This window comes from Psittacula echo (genome assembly GCF_963264785.1).
Source record: "Psittacula echo genome assembly, chromosome: 4".
In the NCBI taxonomy this organism is placed as follows: domain Eukaryota; kingdom Metazoa; phylum Chordata; class Aves; order Psittaciformes; family Psittacidae; genus Psittacula; species Psittacula echo.
Genome location: NC_137738.1, coordinates 40,437,425 through 40,456,097, shown reverse-complemented (window position 1 = coordinate 40,456,097; position 18,673 = coordinate 40,437,425).

Sequence of the window (18,673 nt, the reverse complement as noted above, 5' to 3'; positions counted from 1 at the left end):
AGAAGAATCTACCAGAGTTGTTGGTATTCAGCACCACAAAACTAATGTCATGGATCACACAGGTGGAGTCAACATCTCTCCCGTTGTGCTTAGTCTCACTCATTTTCAGATCAACCTTTTTTCTTCTATGTATGTGTGTCACAGTGGGAGCACATTGTCCTAAAGCCACTTACCTACCCAACTGTTTTCTTAGTATTTCGTTGTTCCTCATCTCCAGGAAGTTAGTATTGGAGCATCTGTTTTATGGGAAAGCAACAAAACGGAGTGAAAATCAATGGTGCTGTCACCTGGTTCAGGGAGGTAGAAACAAAACCCAGCAAAAGTGATGACTAAACTTAGGCCAAAGCTGCCGGGGAAGCTGCACACCAAAGGGTAGAGTCCTCACTGCAGGAGCAGTAGCTAATACACTCTAGCCTCCAGGCAGCCTTTGAGGCAGCAGAGACAGCATTTGAGGCTCTTCTCCAGAAAGAAGAGCCGCAGGTCTAAGCTTCCAATAGTGTCTAACCAAGACTGTGTATAAGAACATCCCCACAGCCACCTCATGCTGCTGGATCACCCATCAGCCAGCACCCACAACAGGGGAGTGAGGAGCCCTTTCGCAGCCTTTCCTAACTCATCCTTCGATGCCCATATGCCCATGTCTCTAGTGGAGGAAGAGCTGGCACCACCTCCATTCTGCCAACAAATCTACCTTTCTCCCTGCCTTCAGCTGCTCCCTTCCAGGCACTGGTGAGCACTGAGGCCAGCCTGGCTCCTGCAGGGTTGTCTTGGGTTCCCCTTCAGCCATGGACCTTGGGCACAGCACAGGGGTCTCCTAGGTTTTGGAGAGGGGAGGGCCAGCCGTGGGACTACGCAGCACATGGAGCAGCTGGGAACAGCATATGCAAGGGAAGGAGAGATGAGGGATTTGCCAACGAGTTTCTCAAGAAGTGGAATATGACATAATTCAAGGTCTGTGCCATGTAATTTCTCTTTTCACCGCTCATTGACCACAAAATGCTTTGTTCGCGAACAGTGAGAAGACAGCCTCCCACCTAAACTTCCTCCTCAGCCCTTTTGCTGGTGCCTGGCACCACATGACTCTGTGCCCGGAAGTCTCAGAGCACAGCTGCTGCGAACACCACAGCTGAGTGAGACCCTCCTCAACACCCATCCACTGGTCATTTTCTGAATGCAGATACCTTTCTGCTGGACCCCTTTGGCTATATCTAAATGGTGAAATGAAATGTGATGAGGTCTGCTTTCTGGTTTTAAGGTCGAGCAGTGCAGCATGGTTTCTATGTACATACCCAACTTCTCCCCGTTCTGAACCATCTCTGCAGACCTGTGGCATGGGCAGCCATGGGCCAGTGTTCCAGTCCTCTCTAATCTCTCATGTGAGCATAGCTTCTGCCTCTTTTCCATTTACTTATTTGTTTGGTTTTGTTGTCTTTCTTGGGGTAAATATAGCAATTTCCTAGAGATATCCAACATCTCCAGTCTCGCCCAGAGACTGATCAATTCCTTTTTAGCCCTTCATGGTGTTCTGCATATTGGCTGTACAGAAGGAATCACGATGAATGACAGGCCATACTCTGGCATATGTCGGCCTTTGTTTCTCTACCTTCTGCCTGTGTGCTACAGCAGTTATTGTTCAGACTTTTGCCCTGAACACTGCAACTGCCTTTTGCTATATCAAACTGTTTTTCAGGCATGAGGTCTGTTTCTCTTGACAGCTTTTCCAGTGAAGTGAAGTCACGTATGCTTCAGATGATCCTCTTCCAAAGTCACCAAGTGTTGATGCTGAGGCAAGAATATTCAAGCTATCAACACAAGCATGCATGCACACTTTTTAGGTTGAAACCAAAGAAGCCGAAAACATAATATAAAAGCACTACTGGCATGCTGTCTAGACCACTGGAACTTCTTTGAGGAAACTCCTACTAAGAGGTCCATGCACAGACCTTCCAAATGCCAAGACAGTCTTTTAACATTGCAGCTAGCGTATGACTGCTGAAATCTGGGTAATGTTCATAATGAGATTCAAAAACACAGAGCCAGTGGACAGAGCTTAATATACTTACTTTTAAAAATTGCTACTTTTCCAAAAGCATTTATAATTGATGTAAGCGGTACTGATGCATTTGTAAAGAAGACATGCCTTCTTTACAAGGAACCACGTCTCAGCCTGTATCAGTGAACTATTTTCCTGCTGTCTTCTGCTCCATTCATGATTTCCCCATCCACTCCTTGCAGCCTTGTCTCTGTTGGTCCCTGCAAGTGATGACGGGTGAGCATTGCTGCTGCCTGAGGAGCAGCAGGGTGGCCGGGGAGCCAGCAGCAAGGTGGGGATGAGAGGGCTTGTCCCCAGCATCTGGGGGCACGCTGCCTGCCCAGTTTGTGTGCCAGGGGCTCCCTGTATCTGATCCAGGTCGGCTGTTCACAGGTTCGTGCGTGATGGGAGCACTGGCAGCTGCTTGGAGCCCTGTTTACGCAAACACTCCTGCTGCCTTTATCAGCAGCGGAGCCGCACTGGGATATTTTTGGCATAAAAGCTAAGTGGAAACATATCATGTAAGTGTTCTTGAAATGGGAAGCTCTTGAGAACATACCTTAGATCTAGATAGAGAATATAGTGCTCTGACTTCACCTCAGCTGTATTTACCAACTATCTTCAGCTTTTTCTCCCCCTATTTTGTCCTGTTGTGATAGGAAATCCCAGGGCACTGCTAGAAATAAATGCATATGCCTAAGGAGCCAGTGTGTATCAGCCTAAGAAAATACTGATGAGTGTATAAAGAAGAAAATGACCAAAATGACCAAAATAACCATGTAAAAATAGTTTGCTTGCAAGAGGATTGATAAGGCCATAGGAAGAAACAACAAGAAGGGAAAACATTTTGCAAATTTAGCTGGGAGAAGACTCTTTCTTTACTTCCCAAGAGCTAACATATCTGAGAAAAATCACACCCATCAAACAAACGGAACCTCTGAATCTGATATCACACAGGTGATCTGGATCAGAAAATACCTATGCATAGATAAAAACACATGTCTGTGCAATTTACAAAGGAATGTTAGTAGCAGAAATTGAATTTCAGTCTTGAATTTGACAATTATTTTAGTAAAGGTTATACATTTGAATAGCAAGTGTGTTGTACAGTGTGTAAGTGCACTATGCTACTGCAGGACCCAGAGACTACTGTTGGACATCCAGAAGCCATTTCGGGAAAGGCAGACCCAGCCTTAGTATAGTTTCTCTCCTCACCAGTTCCTCACTTACCCTGCTCTTTGCAGGAGGTGTTAGACAAATATTTTGAGCTTCAGTAGTCGTACTGTCATCACCTGCCCACAGGCAGTTCCTCACAGGAGCATATAAGCATGTTATATGAGTTTTCAGAGAAGGACGAAACTCAAAGGACTCAGTTTCATCATTCCCCTATAATGCTGAGTAGTCTGCTTTCCTGCTAAGGAGGGGAAAGCTACACCCAGGCTGAAGTTTAGTTTTACATTATTAGTTTGATAGTCACACAGTATAGTAGGAGAATAAGTAATGTGGTGTGCAGGTGCAAGGACAGCAGGTCACCAGTGTGGACACCAGCTTACAGGCAAGTTTAGTGACAGTGGCAAAGATGGAAGAATGTGACCTCTGCTGCAGTGTGTTATCTGCTGTACAGATAAATGCATCTCCCCAAAAAGCTTTTCAGGCAGTGCTCTGAGGAAATTCCTCATCAAGGGAGGAATGCGCAGACAACAGAGATAAAGAGGCACAGAAGGTCCCTGCAACGCCATTACCCCATTGTCGCAGCAGCAGGTGAGTGAGGTTCTTTTGTCATCAAAAGGAAATCCCCTAGCTTGGGACCAAGCATACTGACTGTTTAGAAACGCCTTGGCACTCCTGCTGTCATCAAGAGTGGAGGGTTTGGAGGCAGCAGGTGCTAAAACACCAGTCTGAAAATTAAATTTGCATCTACAGTGGACTCAGAATAATTTGGGTTGGAGGAGACCTCCGCAGGTCATCTAGTGAAGTTCTGTCTCAAACCAGGGTGAGCTTCAACCTTAGATGAAGTTGCTCAGGGCTTTGGTCAAGTGAGTTCTTATTCCTCCTTGACTATTGCCAGAGCCTGCTCCATGCATGCCCGTCAGTAGGCGTTATCGACGAGTGAGCCAATCTCGCTTTAAAATATAAATTTATTAAATGGAGCAAGCGATAGCAGATAAAAAAAAAAACAGCGCTGGGTGCGCCGGGAGGCTCCGCTCTGCCCCGCCAAAGACGCACACCGGGTCTTTTTGGAGGCTGTCCCTTATACCTTTTCAGTGCGGGACTTCAGCCAATCCTGTGGCTTCTTTTGCTTGGATGTTTTGACGTGGCTCTTTTCCATTGGTTCTCCTTGTTGCTGGGGTCCCATCGTGGAGAAGCTTTGAGAAGTCTCCAGAAGCCTCGAGGAGCTCCCAGAAGTTTCAAGAAGCTCCCGCCCCCAGCCCAGTCGTCATAGCAACCTCTATCCCCCAAATGCTGTAACAAGACACTACCTCAAACTACCCAACCCCCCTTCTCTTCCCTCTCACAATCCCCTGCAATAACACAACTGATTTCTCCTTCATAATCCAGAAGTCGTAATGCAGAAGTACAGTAGTTACAAAAAAAGAAAATATGATTCCACACAAAGTGATAGTTACAGAGAGTTTCTTAAAATGTAGCAAACAATATTTTCCTTTAAACCTTTTGATGAACAAACTCTACACATTACAGTAGGTGAGGAGAACACTTTCCTTCACAAGTTTGGGAGTCGCCCAAGGATGCCCACCTTTGCCAGTCACCCCAGCAGTGTCTGCCAAGCCTGTGTATCCCTATCTCCCTTCCCAAAGGCTTGGTGCCACATACACACCATACCGCCCCTGAAGGGAGACCACTGCTGCTGCCCCAGCAGGCACCCAGCTGTGCCCACCACCCGGACAGCCCCATCCCTTCTCAGGAGCCTGGTCCTGTAAATGGGAAGCAGGTTGTGAAACTGCTCTGTGCACCTCTCCTACCCCGCAGGAATACTTGCCCCTCTCCCTCCCTCCCCCAGGCAGTTTCTCATCATGTTTTTTGCCTCTTGGCCAAGCCAGGAGACATTTGCAGTGTGCAGTGTAGAAGCTGCGGAGACCATCTAATCCTTCCTCCCGCGATGCACTCCCCAAGCAGGGTCTATCAACCTGGGAAACCTCTATAGCTGCAGGTAGGAAATGGCAAAATGTTTTCTGGAAAGGAAACACAGACACCACCAGGATCATGTCTTAGTACTGTCACATACTTCCTCTGGCCTGAGCAAGCACCGGCCTGCTCTGCTGGTGCCCACCCAGAATGATGCTGCAAAGATAATTTCCCTAGTTGGTTACCTTGACCTGTCTCTTTGTAGCATTCCTCTGGCTCTCCATCAAGGAAGATTTACTTGTCTTTGGCTTCCTCATCTCACCTCACCTTATTTATAACCTGTCTCTCAGTATTGATGATGATCACAGCTACCCACCTCCTTCGTTTTCTTCTGAGATTTTCAAACAGGAGCCTCTGTGCTGTGGCTTATGCTGCTCCTGATGCCTGGAGGCAATGTCCTTCAAATCCATCATTAAATCATGCCTTTGACATGTCATCTACAGAAAATGGGACAGCAGTTAGGTAGTGATGTGGCTGACCTACGATTACTGATTACTCAGCAACATTATTTCGTTATTTCCCTCTATCCTTCCATCAGCCCATCACATCTTATTGCAGACACATCAGGTTTTGCCTATGAGAGTCACCCCTTTGCCCTGAGCCCCATCTGCATGGTTTCAGGCTGGGCGGGAGGGGGTCTGGGCACAGAGGGGTCCTGTGTCCCCATCAGTGGCTGAGTTTTGCTGGTGAGCCCCTGTGCCTAAGGCTGCAAAGCTGTCAGTGGTCCCCAGGTGGGCAATGCCTCCTCCCTTTCCTGATTGGTGCACGTGGCCTCTGAACTGGGGGAAGCTGCTAGCTCTGCTGTTTCTGCTGCTTTGCAATGAAATTGTGAATTCTCCGATGCAAGGAAAATGCTTTTGTTCTGCCCAATCTAATACCGAATGCAGGGGGAGTCTGTCTATGACTTGATGTGCCTGTATCTGCAGTAATACAAACAGTAAATAGGCCATTCATAATTTATCATTTTTGCTGTGAGCAATCAATAGAAATTTTAGTCTGGTCATACTTTGACTGACAAAGTACAAAGCAGCATGCAAACTTTTAACCAGAAGCTTTTAACCTTCTGTCAGCATGATCAAAAATAAGATCACTTCCAGAAAAATAAGCAGAAGAAAGATAGCCAGAAAGATAACCATCATCTTTCAGACTTCTAAATAATTCCCAGACTGGGACTTGAACTCAAAGCATTTTAACCTTTTTGTTGTCAAGGCACATAAGGAAGATTACTGATGTAGGCAGGAAGGAAGCAAGAAGCACAGTAAGCATACATCATGTTTATAATCCAGGTTTTGTCTTACTCATCATAAAAGAGGGCACTAACACACCTGACAAGGAGGAAACCTTTAGCAATAGTGAGGACTACCTACAACTTTTGGGTGGGTCTGTCATTAGTCTTGGAAAACAAAAAAGAGAGAGCCTCTGGGATGGAGACAGAAGTCTTTCTGTAAAACATCACGTACAGATGTAAAATTTAGATCAACTGTTGCAGTTTTAACACATGAAAAGGTAAAATGATGGGTCTCCACCCTAAAGAATATATAACAATAGTAGCATGTGGTCAGTAAGTCCAGCTATCTGAGCCTCCATTGTAACAGCAGGGACAATTAGCCAGTGTCATTTCTATGGCTGGCCAGGCTGCCCTGCACTTGAAGTGATCTTTGATAAAATTTCAAGTGCAAGAAGGAGAGAAAGACAAAAAGAAGGAAAGGGAAGAAGCCTCCCTCACTTCAATTCTTCAGGCTGACCTGTCAGCTTCTATGTTACTACATTTGGACTTGAATTTCTCACCAAGGTCAGAGCAGATTAGAAGCTGCTTTCATATCTGACAGAAATACTACTCCCCGGTGAACAGGGGGGGTGTAGCTCCAGCATTTTTAAGCGGAGAGCAAAGTTTGGTCTTCTCCAACCAGCAGCATGGAGTGCACAGAGGCCTCCCAGTATTAACTCTGATCAGCACCAGTGGGTCATCTTCTCTCCATAATCCCACATCGTCTCCCTCTCTGCTTGGATCTGAGACTCAAAAAGCATCACTGAAAATACCAGAAAATGTAGCGAGATTTGAAAGATCAGATAATGATCCCATGATCACCAGCATTCATTTCTTTTTGTGCCATTTGTGGGCAATATATAATATTTGTTCCTAAATAACCCTTAAAACACAACAGCAGAATTATGTGCAGCCAGGCGAGGGCTTAATTTCAGGAGTGACCTCAGGACTCACATTTCCTCTTGCCTGAAGCTCAGTTCACATTTGTAGGGAACTTGCTCAGTGGGAGACATGTTTTTCTTTAATGTTCAACAGCTGCATGGAAGCTGGGCAGCAGGAAAGACAGAGGGGCAGGCAAAGGATAAAAATAATAATACTGTATCCCCCCCTTGTCTTTTAAAACTCCAGTTCCCTCAAATGAAAAGTGAGAAAGGAAAGTCTGAAAATCCTGATGTGATGAGACCAAGGCACATGGGATGAATGGCACGCCAGGGACCATAAGGGAGCCTGAACAAAGCACAACATCCATAGTCCAGCCGTGTTTACAAAAATGTCTAGCTCCACCAGAATTAGTAATTGGATGCTGGAATGCAGAACGGCTAGAGGGGTTTTTTTTCCAGTATAGATCTAAATAACACAGTGCTGCGGAAACGCAATGTGAAAGCAAAAGGAAGAAAATTTTATTAGAAGTCTTTAATTTAGAGCAGACTGCCAAAGTAGGAGGGTTTGCTGAGGAAGATGTTTGGGGAATATGCATAGTACCAGAAAAGAAAGGAGACTGTACTAGTCAGCAAGTGACTACAAAGTGCTGAAGGTCAATGTTAACCAGAGTTTTCCATTTGGACACTTGCCTTCCCATATGTCCTGTATCTATGGGAAATTAAGAAGGGGAAGCTAAATGGAAAGCAAGGAGGAAAGAGAGGCAAAGAAGTCAGGGGTGTCAGAAATTAGCAGAGACATAGGGATGATGGTTAAGGACTCCAAAGACAGAGGAAGCAAAGGGCAGGTAGAAGGGAGGAAACAAAAATCATTGGGAGCTCAGAAGTAGCAATAAGGATAAAGGAATGAGGGAAAGGGAGTAGATTTTTTCAGGAATATAATGTTTGGTTTTAAAAATGAATGCAACATAGTCACAGGAGGATTAACATATGCTAATGTTGTCATATTAATGAGCACTTTCCAGATGAAATCAAGAGCTGTTGCCTTGCCTGTGGCAACCCACAGCCCTTCATCAGGTTGGTGGGCTGACTCCTTGCTCAGTGTGTGCTTATGTGGGCTGGTAGGGAGAGTATGAAGGTAATGCTGACAGAAGACAGTCACTCTTTGTCTGGCCTGACTCTGCTACAAGACTGACAAGGTGAAGATACTTGGTCTTCCAATAATGCGATTAACAACTTCAAGATGTCCATCCAGGGACCAGCAATTTGAATTGGAGCATGCAGGGTTTATCCTAGAAGAAGTCAAGGTTTCTCGAAACATAGACTCAGAAGTAAGTACGTCTGTCAGGCTGTAGAGAAGGGAATTGGCCACGTTTCTGTGGCCCCAAGGGGAAGCAGGTACTGGCAAAACCCTAGACTGGGAGGCTGAGGTGGGCTTTGGCATTCGAATGGTTCATAGATAAGTTCCATTTAACGCTGCAGAGGAGAGTGACTTAAGGATCAGAGATGTCTCAGAGCAGTACTTCTGCAGAGAAGTGCTGCATGCTCCAAGCATGGCAGCAGCCCTCTAAGGAAAGCAAGGCTTTGTACCAGCATGGGTGCTACCCTGTGGCTTATTTCTCATAGAATTAGGAGTTGTAAATCACTGCTGTATTTGTCAGTACAAGTTTGAGACTCACCCTGTGACAGTGGCATAAAAAAAATCTTTCTAGCACAATATGAACCCTCTGGCAAAGCTTTAAAAAAGTTGTTTTGCATAATTCTCCTGATTTTAAGACCTGTACTCATATTTAAGTGGTGTCATGCAGAAGCTCAGTTAATCCCTTTGGCCACTATACCTGACAACCTGCAAACCATTTCAGTAAGAGTACAAGCAATTAACATGGCCACTAAGTGATAACAAAACTCAAGTGGAATTTTACTCTCAAAGGTACTGACCTAAACCTGCTCCCAGAAAAGCCGGTTGCAGGACAGGAGTGTTCCCAGAGGACTCTGAGCTTACGCTGAAGATGTGGTCTGTGTCCAGCAGGCATTTCTCAGCACCAGGTCTTCGCCATGTAGCATGCAAGCCCACTGGTGGAGCAGAGGGTCTCCGATGCTTGTTCCCTGGTTGTGCATAGGTGCCCGTGCTGGTGCCAGTGGAGAAGGGACCTTACTGGGTCCAATTTGTCCTTCTAGCCAGAGGCTGGAAGCTTAGTGCCTCATTTATTCATCAGCGGTATCTTCTCAGTGTTAAAGTTATCCAACACGTACTGAAATAAGTTAGTTTTTGAGAACAGCTGCTTTTTAAAAGCGTGTTACTCTTCTCAAGTCTGAAGTGCTAGGCACACTCGAAAGTCAGAGGCGATAAGGTAGGCTTTGCATGGGTTTTTGCTTTTCCTACATCTTTCAAATTACAAGCTGGGACCTCTCGCTGGTTTGCATGGGCTGAGCCCTGCAAATGATGTCGGTGAGCCTCTGTGCAACCTCGTGCCTCCCAGAGAGCTACAGACAGGGATCAACTGGTGCGATGAAAATTATAGGTTAAGCCAACCTCTCTGTCAGCTTGTGACTTAGAGGTCAGAAGTGACGAGAGCAGAGGTACCGTCCTGACAGATGAGACTAAAGTCCATTTAGCTCAGCGGTGTAACACTGATACTGCTCAATACCAGATTATTAGAGGAGAAATGATCTCTTGATGAATGCTTATGAAATCACTTTTTATTTCATAGCTTCTGTTTTTGCTAAGCACTGTTATGTAGTGGCTGACAAATTTCTTGAGGAATACAGTGTTGCTTTTATTTTTTTATCTCCCTTACTGCATATTTTAAATCTGATTTCCAGAAACAATAAATGTACTTGGAAACTACCCCAGATTGTGTTTTTGTGGTGTCAGGAAATAAACCTGGCAATGAAAAAAGTGATAACATCTTCTTAGGGTTTTAACCACCCTCCATCTGATGCTGTGTTTTTCTCATTTTAATCTCTGTTTCACTGAGCACTAAATCTGATTTAACTACTTTGCACATTACTTTAATTTCAAATCCATTGGCCACTTATCCAAAGCATATAATAATGTGACTACCTTCCATACCCCAAAAGGAATGTGAGATGGGAGTGTAAGATAGATGATCAGTATTTTTTTTTTCTGTCTAGACATCCACACTGCAGTATCAAACAGATAGATTAGTCAGATTACTCCTCTGTCCCAAGGGGGTTTTCACATGATTATCTGATCCCTTTCAAACAAATGGAGTGTGTGCATCAGTCCAAGAGGCAACGTAAGGCTGCCGAGAGCCATATTTCTGCAGATTCCCCTAAAAGCACAGTCCAGAGGTCTCTTCCCTTCTTATGGTCAGAAATGCTGCAGAAGTTAATTGCCTTTACATAGTTGCTGTGGGCTTCCCATCCATCAGCTCTATGAATATTTTTTCCAGGAAAGGATGGTGGTGCAGAGGCAGAAATTCCCTGCAAGTGGGGTGGTGCTGGCAAAAGGATTCCTCTTCCTAGTGTTCCCATTCTCTGGCATAGAACTAAATACAACATCAGTGGCACTTTCAATATTCAGGTATTCTCATTGCAGCAGGGGTTGGTCTAGATGACCTTTAAAAGTCACTTCCAACCCAAATGATTCTATGATTCTATGATCCTTTTCTCATAGGAATGGGTATATTGTCTTGCATTGCCCTTGTAAGGCTTGGGAGGTTCAATTTTTAGCTTTGGGAAAATTTATGGAGAGAAGCAATGCCCCTGGCTTTTACAGGAACAGATTTTTTCTGATACAAGAGAAGTTTAATTATCTATCTAGTAACTTTGTAGGTGTAGGATAATACTGTGTGAAAGAGTAAATGCATACTATGGACTGATATGCATATGATGGCTAACCTATATGTACAGTGTTACTTAATGAGGATGTGATCTATGGCCCCAGTTGGACCATGGCCCTGCTTAAACCACAGAATCATAGGAGTGGAAAACATCATGTAAAATCATCAATTTTGCCTCTTTGGCCCAAGGGAGGATCAGCTGTAATTGAGCTATTCTTGACTGCTGGTCATCTGTCTTGTTCTCGAAGACCTTCAGTGATGGAAACATTTAAGCTTCCTAAAATAATCCCTCGCAGCCCCTGATGCCTGTGCACACCCTGTCCACTCCTGTGTGAGGCCAGGGGTCTGCCCTGGAGCCTGCTTTAGAGAGCTTTAGAGAAAGGTTGAGGAAAGGTTTACTGCTCTTGGGCTGTGCTTGGAAGCTACAATTCTGCAGCACTGCTCCCATGCGCGACATTGGCTCTCCCCCTTCCCCTGGTCTCTTCTGCCTGCCTCTCCCCCCCACCATATGGTTTGCTGCTCCCCCTCAGCTGGTGGGACTGTGATGTGAAGTGGATCTCTGAGACCATCTGCATTAGGAAAAAACAACCAATTATCTCAAAATGGCAAGACCCCAGTGCTGATGGGGTTGTTGGACTGGAGCACGGTAGAGGAATGGTGTCCAGATGAAGGAAGGTTGGGGTGGTTTCACTGGGTTTGCTGCCAGTAAAATGGCTGTGGAAGGGGACTCTGACTCACATTTCTCACCAGTTAGCTAACAGCAATTGGTTTTAATTGGGATATTCCAGAGATACTGTTACACTTAATCCCAATCTTCCCTTACACTTCATGGACATGGACTTAAGCACATACACAAAAACTTGTCTGAGCCTCAGCCTCAATAAAACCATCTCAGACACTTTTTACAAAAGGTACTGGTCCATGTCTTGAAGCAACCCATTGTTAATTTTACTTTAAATTCACTTTGATCACAGCAACTCAAAATCACTGAGGTATTTTTGAGTACCTGAATTTGCTATGTTTCCCTTTCTATTGAACTTCGCATAACCTTAGAAAAAGCTCAACTGGCTCAGTTTTAGGAAAGAGAGAAAGAGTACCGCCTCCCAGCCCTGCCTGTGGTGCTTCTGTGGTGATGTTTCGTTCTGCAGCAGCATTTCTCAGCAGAGATCCGATCCTCAGCGTCAGTGTTTACAGTGGAAGAGTTGACAGACCCATAAATACAGAGACTAATGAGCGCAGCCTCTGCTCAAAGTGTTCCCTTGCGAATCACACACAACTTTCTTATCCAAACTGAGGGAACATTGTGTTGCTAACATGGTACACAAGGTTATGTCAAATTGTGAAGTGAAAATTATTTTCTCTTTGCTGATTTTATTTTCAATGCCATCATGTTCCAGGTCCAGACATTGTTTTACAATGTCTCCCTTGCCAGTTTTCCGGGTATCCTGTAACAGAAACATTTGTCTATCCTTGACCAGAAACAAATGGGTTAAGGAGGAGATTTTTGAAAGAATAAAGCTTTTTTGAAATTATTATTTTTTTTTACCACAAGATTTTCTGTTTGCAAGCAAATATTCCAAGAACCTAACTATTAGGCACGCTCTGCTCTTCTGACTAACAACTCTATAGCTAGAGAAGTTGCTCAGGTGAGACAAGCTAATGAATGGGTTAATGTAAATGTTTATTTTTAAATCCTGACATGGGATGAATCCCATTGTTAGATTCAGTGATCTTTAGGTCTTTTCCAACCTAAACGATTCTATGGTTCTTCAGCCACTGGGTTACGTAAGATAGAAAACTGGGTGGATTCAGCAAATGTTTACTCAGTTTGCACCAGTTTTCCAGCACAATAGGAGAATCCATGGCTCTGCACTGGGGCACATGTAGCCGATGTATACTTAAGTCATTGGTTATTGAAACCTGATGCAATATCTGAGTAAAACAGAGAAAGAATGAACAGCTAAAAGTACCCTGTTTTTCGAGGGGGATCCTTGGTTACAGTGTAATGTCCCAGTGTGATGTTCTGTGGTATCTATCCAGAGAGGAAATACTTTGGAGCATTCCATTAGATAAAAATATGCAGCCAAGAAGAATTCCAGCAAATGATAATGCTCTACTACAAATATGTAATGTGAGTAAAAGGCATTGTTCAGTAAGATCTCTGCAAAAGCAATCTTAATCCTCTTAAATTTTTGGGCTTCTGATATTTATTCTCCCTGGTCACTATAAAGTGATGTAGGATAGGATCTCTGGAGACAGTAGAGATATGAACTAATGTGTGGTTACCAAAGATGCAGTTAGTTTTCAATGCAAGGATTTGGTTAGTGTCTGGAAGAGCTCTGATTCTATAATGCCACACATTTTTCAGAGAAAAAAACCTTTCATAAGCTCTGATCCAAATGTTACAGAAGCCAAAGTGAAAAATTAAATTCTGAATGCACAGCATAAATATTGCTCTGCATATTTTTTCTTGAGTGACCATTAGTTTCTGGGGGCTTTCTTACTAATTTTGCTGTCTTATGTAACCAAATGTGGTTAAGGAAGTGCCACATAAAATTTAGAATCAGTATGAGCTTCTGGAAAAAAGTGTGGAGGTGAATTTCTTTCCTTTTCTTTGTTTGGGATTTTTGCTGGTTTTGCTGTTTGTGGGCTCTTTTTTCTTTTAATTTTATCCAATTCTGTTTGTTTAGGTTTTAACAAGCTTTATTGTGCTTGCAAATGCTCACACTGAAATACTGCGTTGGGGCAAGGGAGCCAGAACTGGCAGTGACTGCAAAAAGTTCAGATAACAGAAATTAACCTGATGTCTGTTTACATGATCTATGCAAAACACAAAAAGTAAGCACAAAGTATTATGAAATAGCAATTAAACTGTCAGATTCATTCACTTTTAATGGTCCAATAATATAAAGTATTTTTAAAAGGGGGCTTTTTAATCTGGCATCTGCTGTACTCCGGAACGTTCTTCTGCAATCCAGAAATGCAGAGAAGCATTATCATAGAATCATAGAATCATAGAATAGTTAGGGTTGGAAAGGACCTTAAGATCATCTAGTTCCAACCCCCCTGCCATGGGCAGGGACACCTCACACTAAACCATGTCACCCAAGGCCTCATCCAACCTGGCCTTGAACACTGCCAAGGATGGAGCACTCACAATCTCCCTGGGCAACCCATTCCAGTGCCTCACCACCCTCACAGTAAAGAATTTCTTCCTTATATCCAATCTAAACTTCCCCTGTTTAAGTTTGAACCTGTTACCCCTTGTCCTGTCACTACAGTCCCTGATGAACAGTCCATCCCCAGCATCCTTATAGGCCCCCTTCAAATACTGGAAGGCTGCTATGAGGTCTCCACGCAGCCTTCTCTTCTCCAGGCTGAACAGCCCCAACTTTCTCAGCCTGTCTTCACGCGGCAGGTGCTCCAGTCCCGTTATGTATGTCAATAGCTTAACCAAAGCAGGGGAGATGCTTGAAGATACTGAAATATGAATTACATGAGATAAATCTGGCATTTCAGGCAAAGTGTCACCCTCTTGTGAAGCTGGAAATGTTAGACTTTACATTGTGGTCTGAGTTACCTTTTATTTTGTACAAACTTCAATTAATCACATGTAGTTCACAAAAAAAATATGTATAATTAATTCTCTTCAGAAAAGATGAACAGAGTTTGTCTGAAACAGTATTAGAGACTGGGAGACAGAAAAAAAAGGAAAAGACTCTTTTTTAATGCCTGCACCTTGCAGGGGAATAGAAATCCAGTACAGTGAGAGAAAGGGTAAAATATCTCATCTGTATATTAGGGTATCCGCAATTCAGGTCACCAGCACTTAATGACACCTTTAAACAGCAGGATTTCACCACTGTTAAAATATGTTCTGAAAGAAAGAATTTCAGGATCGCCTTTCCAAATTAAATGCTAGAAGATTTTTTTCCTCTGAGAAAAATCCTATGGTTTTCCTGCCTTTTCTTCAGGATGTTTAGACCTTGAAAAGCTTGCCTGGTTCTGGAGGAGGGTGGAAAGAGGCCATCAGATGGCAAAGCTGATGTGATAACAATGTGTGGAGGGGCAACTACAGGGGGAGAGGGAGAAGGAGACAGGAATCTTTCTACAGCTAGTTTCAGGCAACACTTTGAGATGTATGAGGAGAATCATATCTTTCTGTAGGTATCTTTCAGTCCTGTCTTTCTGCATCATAAATATCTGTCTACAGGTCAGTTTAATTTAATTAGCTTGTCCAGATAAATATTAACTCTTATATTATTATTGCACATACTCTGTTATACTCATGTGCTGTGTAGTAGTTGCTATGTCTTAAGAATTTAACCGAACTGTGGGTTATAGGGAGAAAGTACATTTTCATTAAACTAACAAATATTTTTGGAGAAGAAATAAGCAAGTTTGTAATTATACAAGCTCCTTTTCAGAGCTAAATGATTTTTTAAATGAAAATACCATTTGCAATGAAATGTTTCTCTTCAGCTCTAATGATTGTTATTCTTTGTAATATAGCCTATCACATTGCCCATGTCAACTAGCTGAAAGATCCACTTCTGTTTCGTACATGTATATGATTATAATATTCTCATGCCCACCTGACTTCTTGCGCCTATTTAACTGTCTGTCTGACCTGAAACCACTAATTAAGCTAGTGCAAAAATGTTGTGGCTGCTTATCTGAACCAGGCTTATTTGATTTGGCCAGACTCAGGTAGGCACTGGTTTAAGCTGAACTGAAATAAGGCATTCTCATCTGGTTTAATGTGGGCTTCATAATTATATAACTCCTTTGTTAGTTAGAATTTTGCTAGAATACCTGTTTTAATACAAGCTTCTTTTTGCAGACATAAGCACGCCCATCATAGTATGTTTGTTATGGCAGCTGCGCTAATCAAACACTCCTCTACACCTGCAAACTTTGTCCCTGGCAGAGGCTTTGACCTACTCCCACACTGCCAGTACAGTGGCCAGATCTGGATTTACTGCAGCAAGAAGGGAAGGCTAAGGGAGGTGCCACTGCCCCCAGCCCTCTCACCACTGTTTTGTCTCCGTAAACTGATAAAGGATCAGTCTCATCCCCAGCATTCATGTTCAGTTGTGTCTGGCCCTGCAAGCGCTACATCTGCTCTCCAGACTTTGAGGGTGATGGCTGCAGCAGCCAGGGATGTGAAGAGCTGTGAACCCACATCAACGTCCCTGTGTCAACAGAAGCATCTCAGACAGACAAGCCTCACTGCCAGGTCGATGTATTTACTGGGGTAATTTCTTCACCCTGGGGAGGGGTGGTTGTTTTATCCATAATGTACTGTATGACTTTTAAAAAAAAGCATTCAAACCTAATTCAGCTCTGGGAGTGAAGCTGCCAAGGATTTAAAATATTCCTGTGCTGGCAAAGCTCCCCTATGGGAAACACGTCAGTATATAGAGACGTCCTAAGCATATGCTCACACAAGTTAGCATTGATCTACTTAAATTGATTTAGCATATGATTTTAGCTCACTCATAACTATGTCACCACTGAGGCACAGGACCCAGAATCGCTGCCCTCTTAAGAGCATGATTGGCAGCATAAACTCTTAAGGAGGAGGAGTCAGATCTCTCAAGATTGGATGCAGTTCAATCCTGAAGTGAGAGATATTCACATTTGTTAGCCTAGGCTGCTATGTGATGCTGCTCCTGTTATTTGTATGCTACTTTTGAAGCTATCACAGTACCCAGGACAAAAGATGTCCAAGCTCAGAGGAGCAGTGTCTCACCCAGCAGAGGCAACTGCTTTGCTAGGAGCTGCCTAGTACACTAAATAAATGAAGTCTTACTGTTTATCAAGCAAACAAGCAAGGTTAAATCTCTACCACAGACAAAACATGAAATTCCTGTGTGACATCCCTTTCTGCCACTAGTTCTCACTGCAACCAGTGGAAAAGGACGGTCCATTTGGTACAGTGCCTGGAAGGAGTGGGGAAGGAAGGCACACCCGTGTTCTCTCACGGGAGCTTTCCTGTGGGCTGCCCACCTCCTGGCAGTATCCCAGAGACCCACATGACACCCAGGCACTGTGGCTCAGAGCATCTGCCTTTGATCTCTCCATATTAAACCCAGAGCAGCACTGTGGCCGCACCAGCCTATGCTCCCCACTGGAAATAAGAAAAAGAAGGAGATTTATAAAATATTTCTTCAGCTGCTGTTTTTTTTCATCCAGAAAGGGGCCATGTGGCATGTCTGCCTCTTGGCCTCTTTGGTCTCCTCTTGTCAGCAGAGCAGGTTCCTGCATCACAGGATAGCAAGAGGAGACAGTAACATTCAGAGTCAGCAATCCTCCCCAGAGGGGGACATGGGGATCCCCCTGATTCAGGGATGAAAGTCCAACCTAATGACATGACTATTTTTACAATTGAGTAACATTTGATTAAAACATAAACCTGCAGTTCAGTTACAAAGAAAGAGTGTCAACATTTCTGAATTCAGGAGGTGATACTTTCATAATGGAATCACTCTGATCACAGCTGTATAAGAGTATGGCCCGGGGGAATGCCATCATTTTCATTATTCATGTAGCCTGGCCGATTTTCTCCCCTGTTCTGGAAAGATTGCCTTTGTATGTGCATGTGAGGTTATATGCACATGTGTGCATATGAGTGTGAGAGAGAAGATACAGCTAAATTACATTTTTCAAATAAAGTAGCTGGAAAATATCATTCTCCAAAACATGGTTGCATCCATATATATTTTGCTAGTGCCACCATGGATGGCAATATCCCCAAGCAGAATTATGGCTACATGACCACCCCCATATACGATTGAGGCATGAATTTCCTGGCAGCTCTGTGATGTCCATGCGTGGATGCCCTGGCTGACATGGAGCTGCTGCTGCTGGAACAGTAGTGGATTCCCCCACTCATGGGACAGGACAGCCACATCGTCAAGTCTCGTGGTCTTTGGGGACTTCCAGCAATGAAGCTCTGAATCCAGACATAGGCAGGAGCACCCTCTGGGGCTGGCTGGGCTTCTCTGGGTTAATGCAGATTCCTCTATCAGGGGGTCCATGCTACCCAGGTAAGCATGAGAAAGGGCGTCTCTTTGGAGAGGTGTGTGGAGGGGGCAGGACAACAGTGCTATCATAGCAGCTATCAGCCACTCAGCAGTGCCATGTATGCGTGACAAAGCCTGTAGGCAGAAAAGCTATTGCATCCTGAGGGAGCAGCGCTAATAAACCTATTTCGTGTCTTGTTCACGTCTTTGAAAGGTTTCACAAATATTAGCTACACTGAAACATTTCTACCTGCTATACTATGGGAGCCAATGTGATGTCCAAATCCAAATACCCCAATTTTTTCTCATTTTACATTCATCATACGGACTAAATTAGTACATATAAATCAGTGGCAAACACTCCTGTCCTCCCCCCACCCACATCGCGGCTGCGGCTGGGGCTCTGCTGGGCGCCAGCAGCCCGAATCACTCATCCCTCCTGACATTTCCAATTTCTCTCTCTTGACTAAACCATACATGAAATGGTGACACTTAATGGTTTTCTGCACAACCTGCTT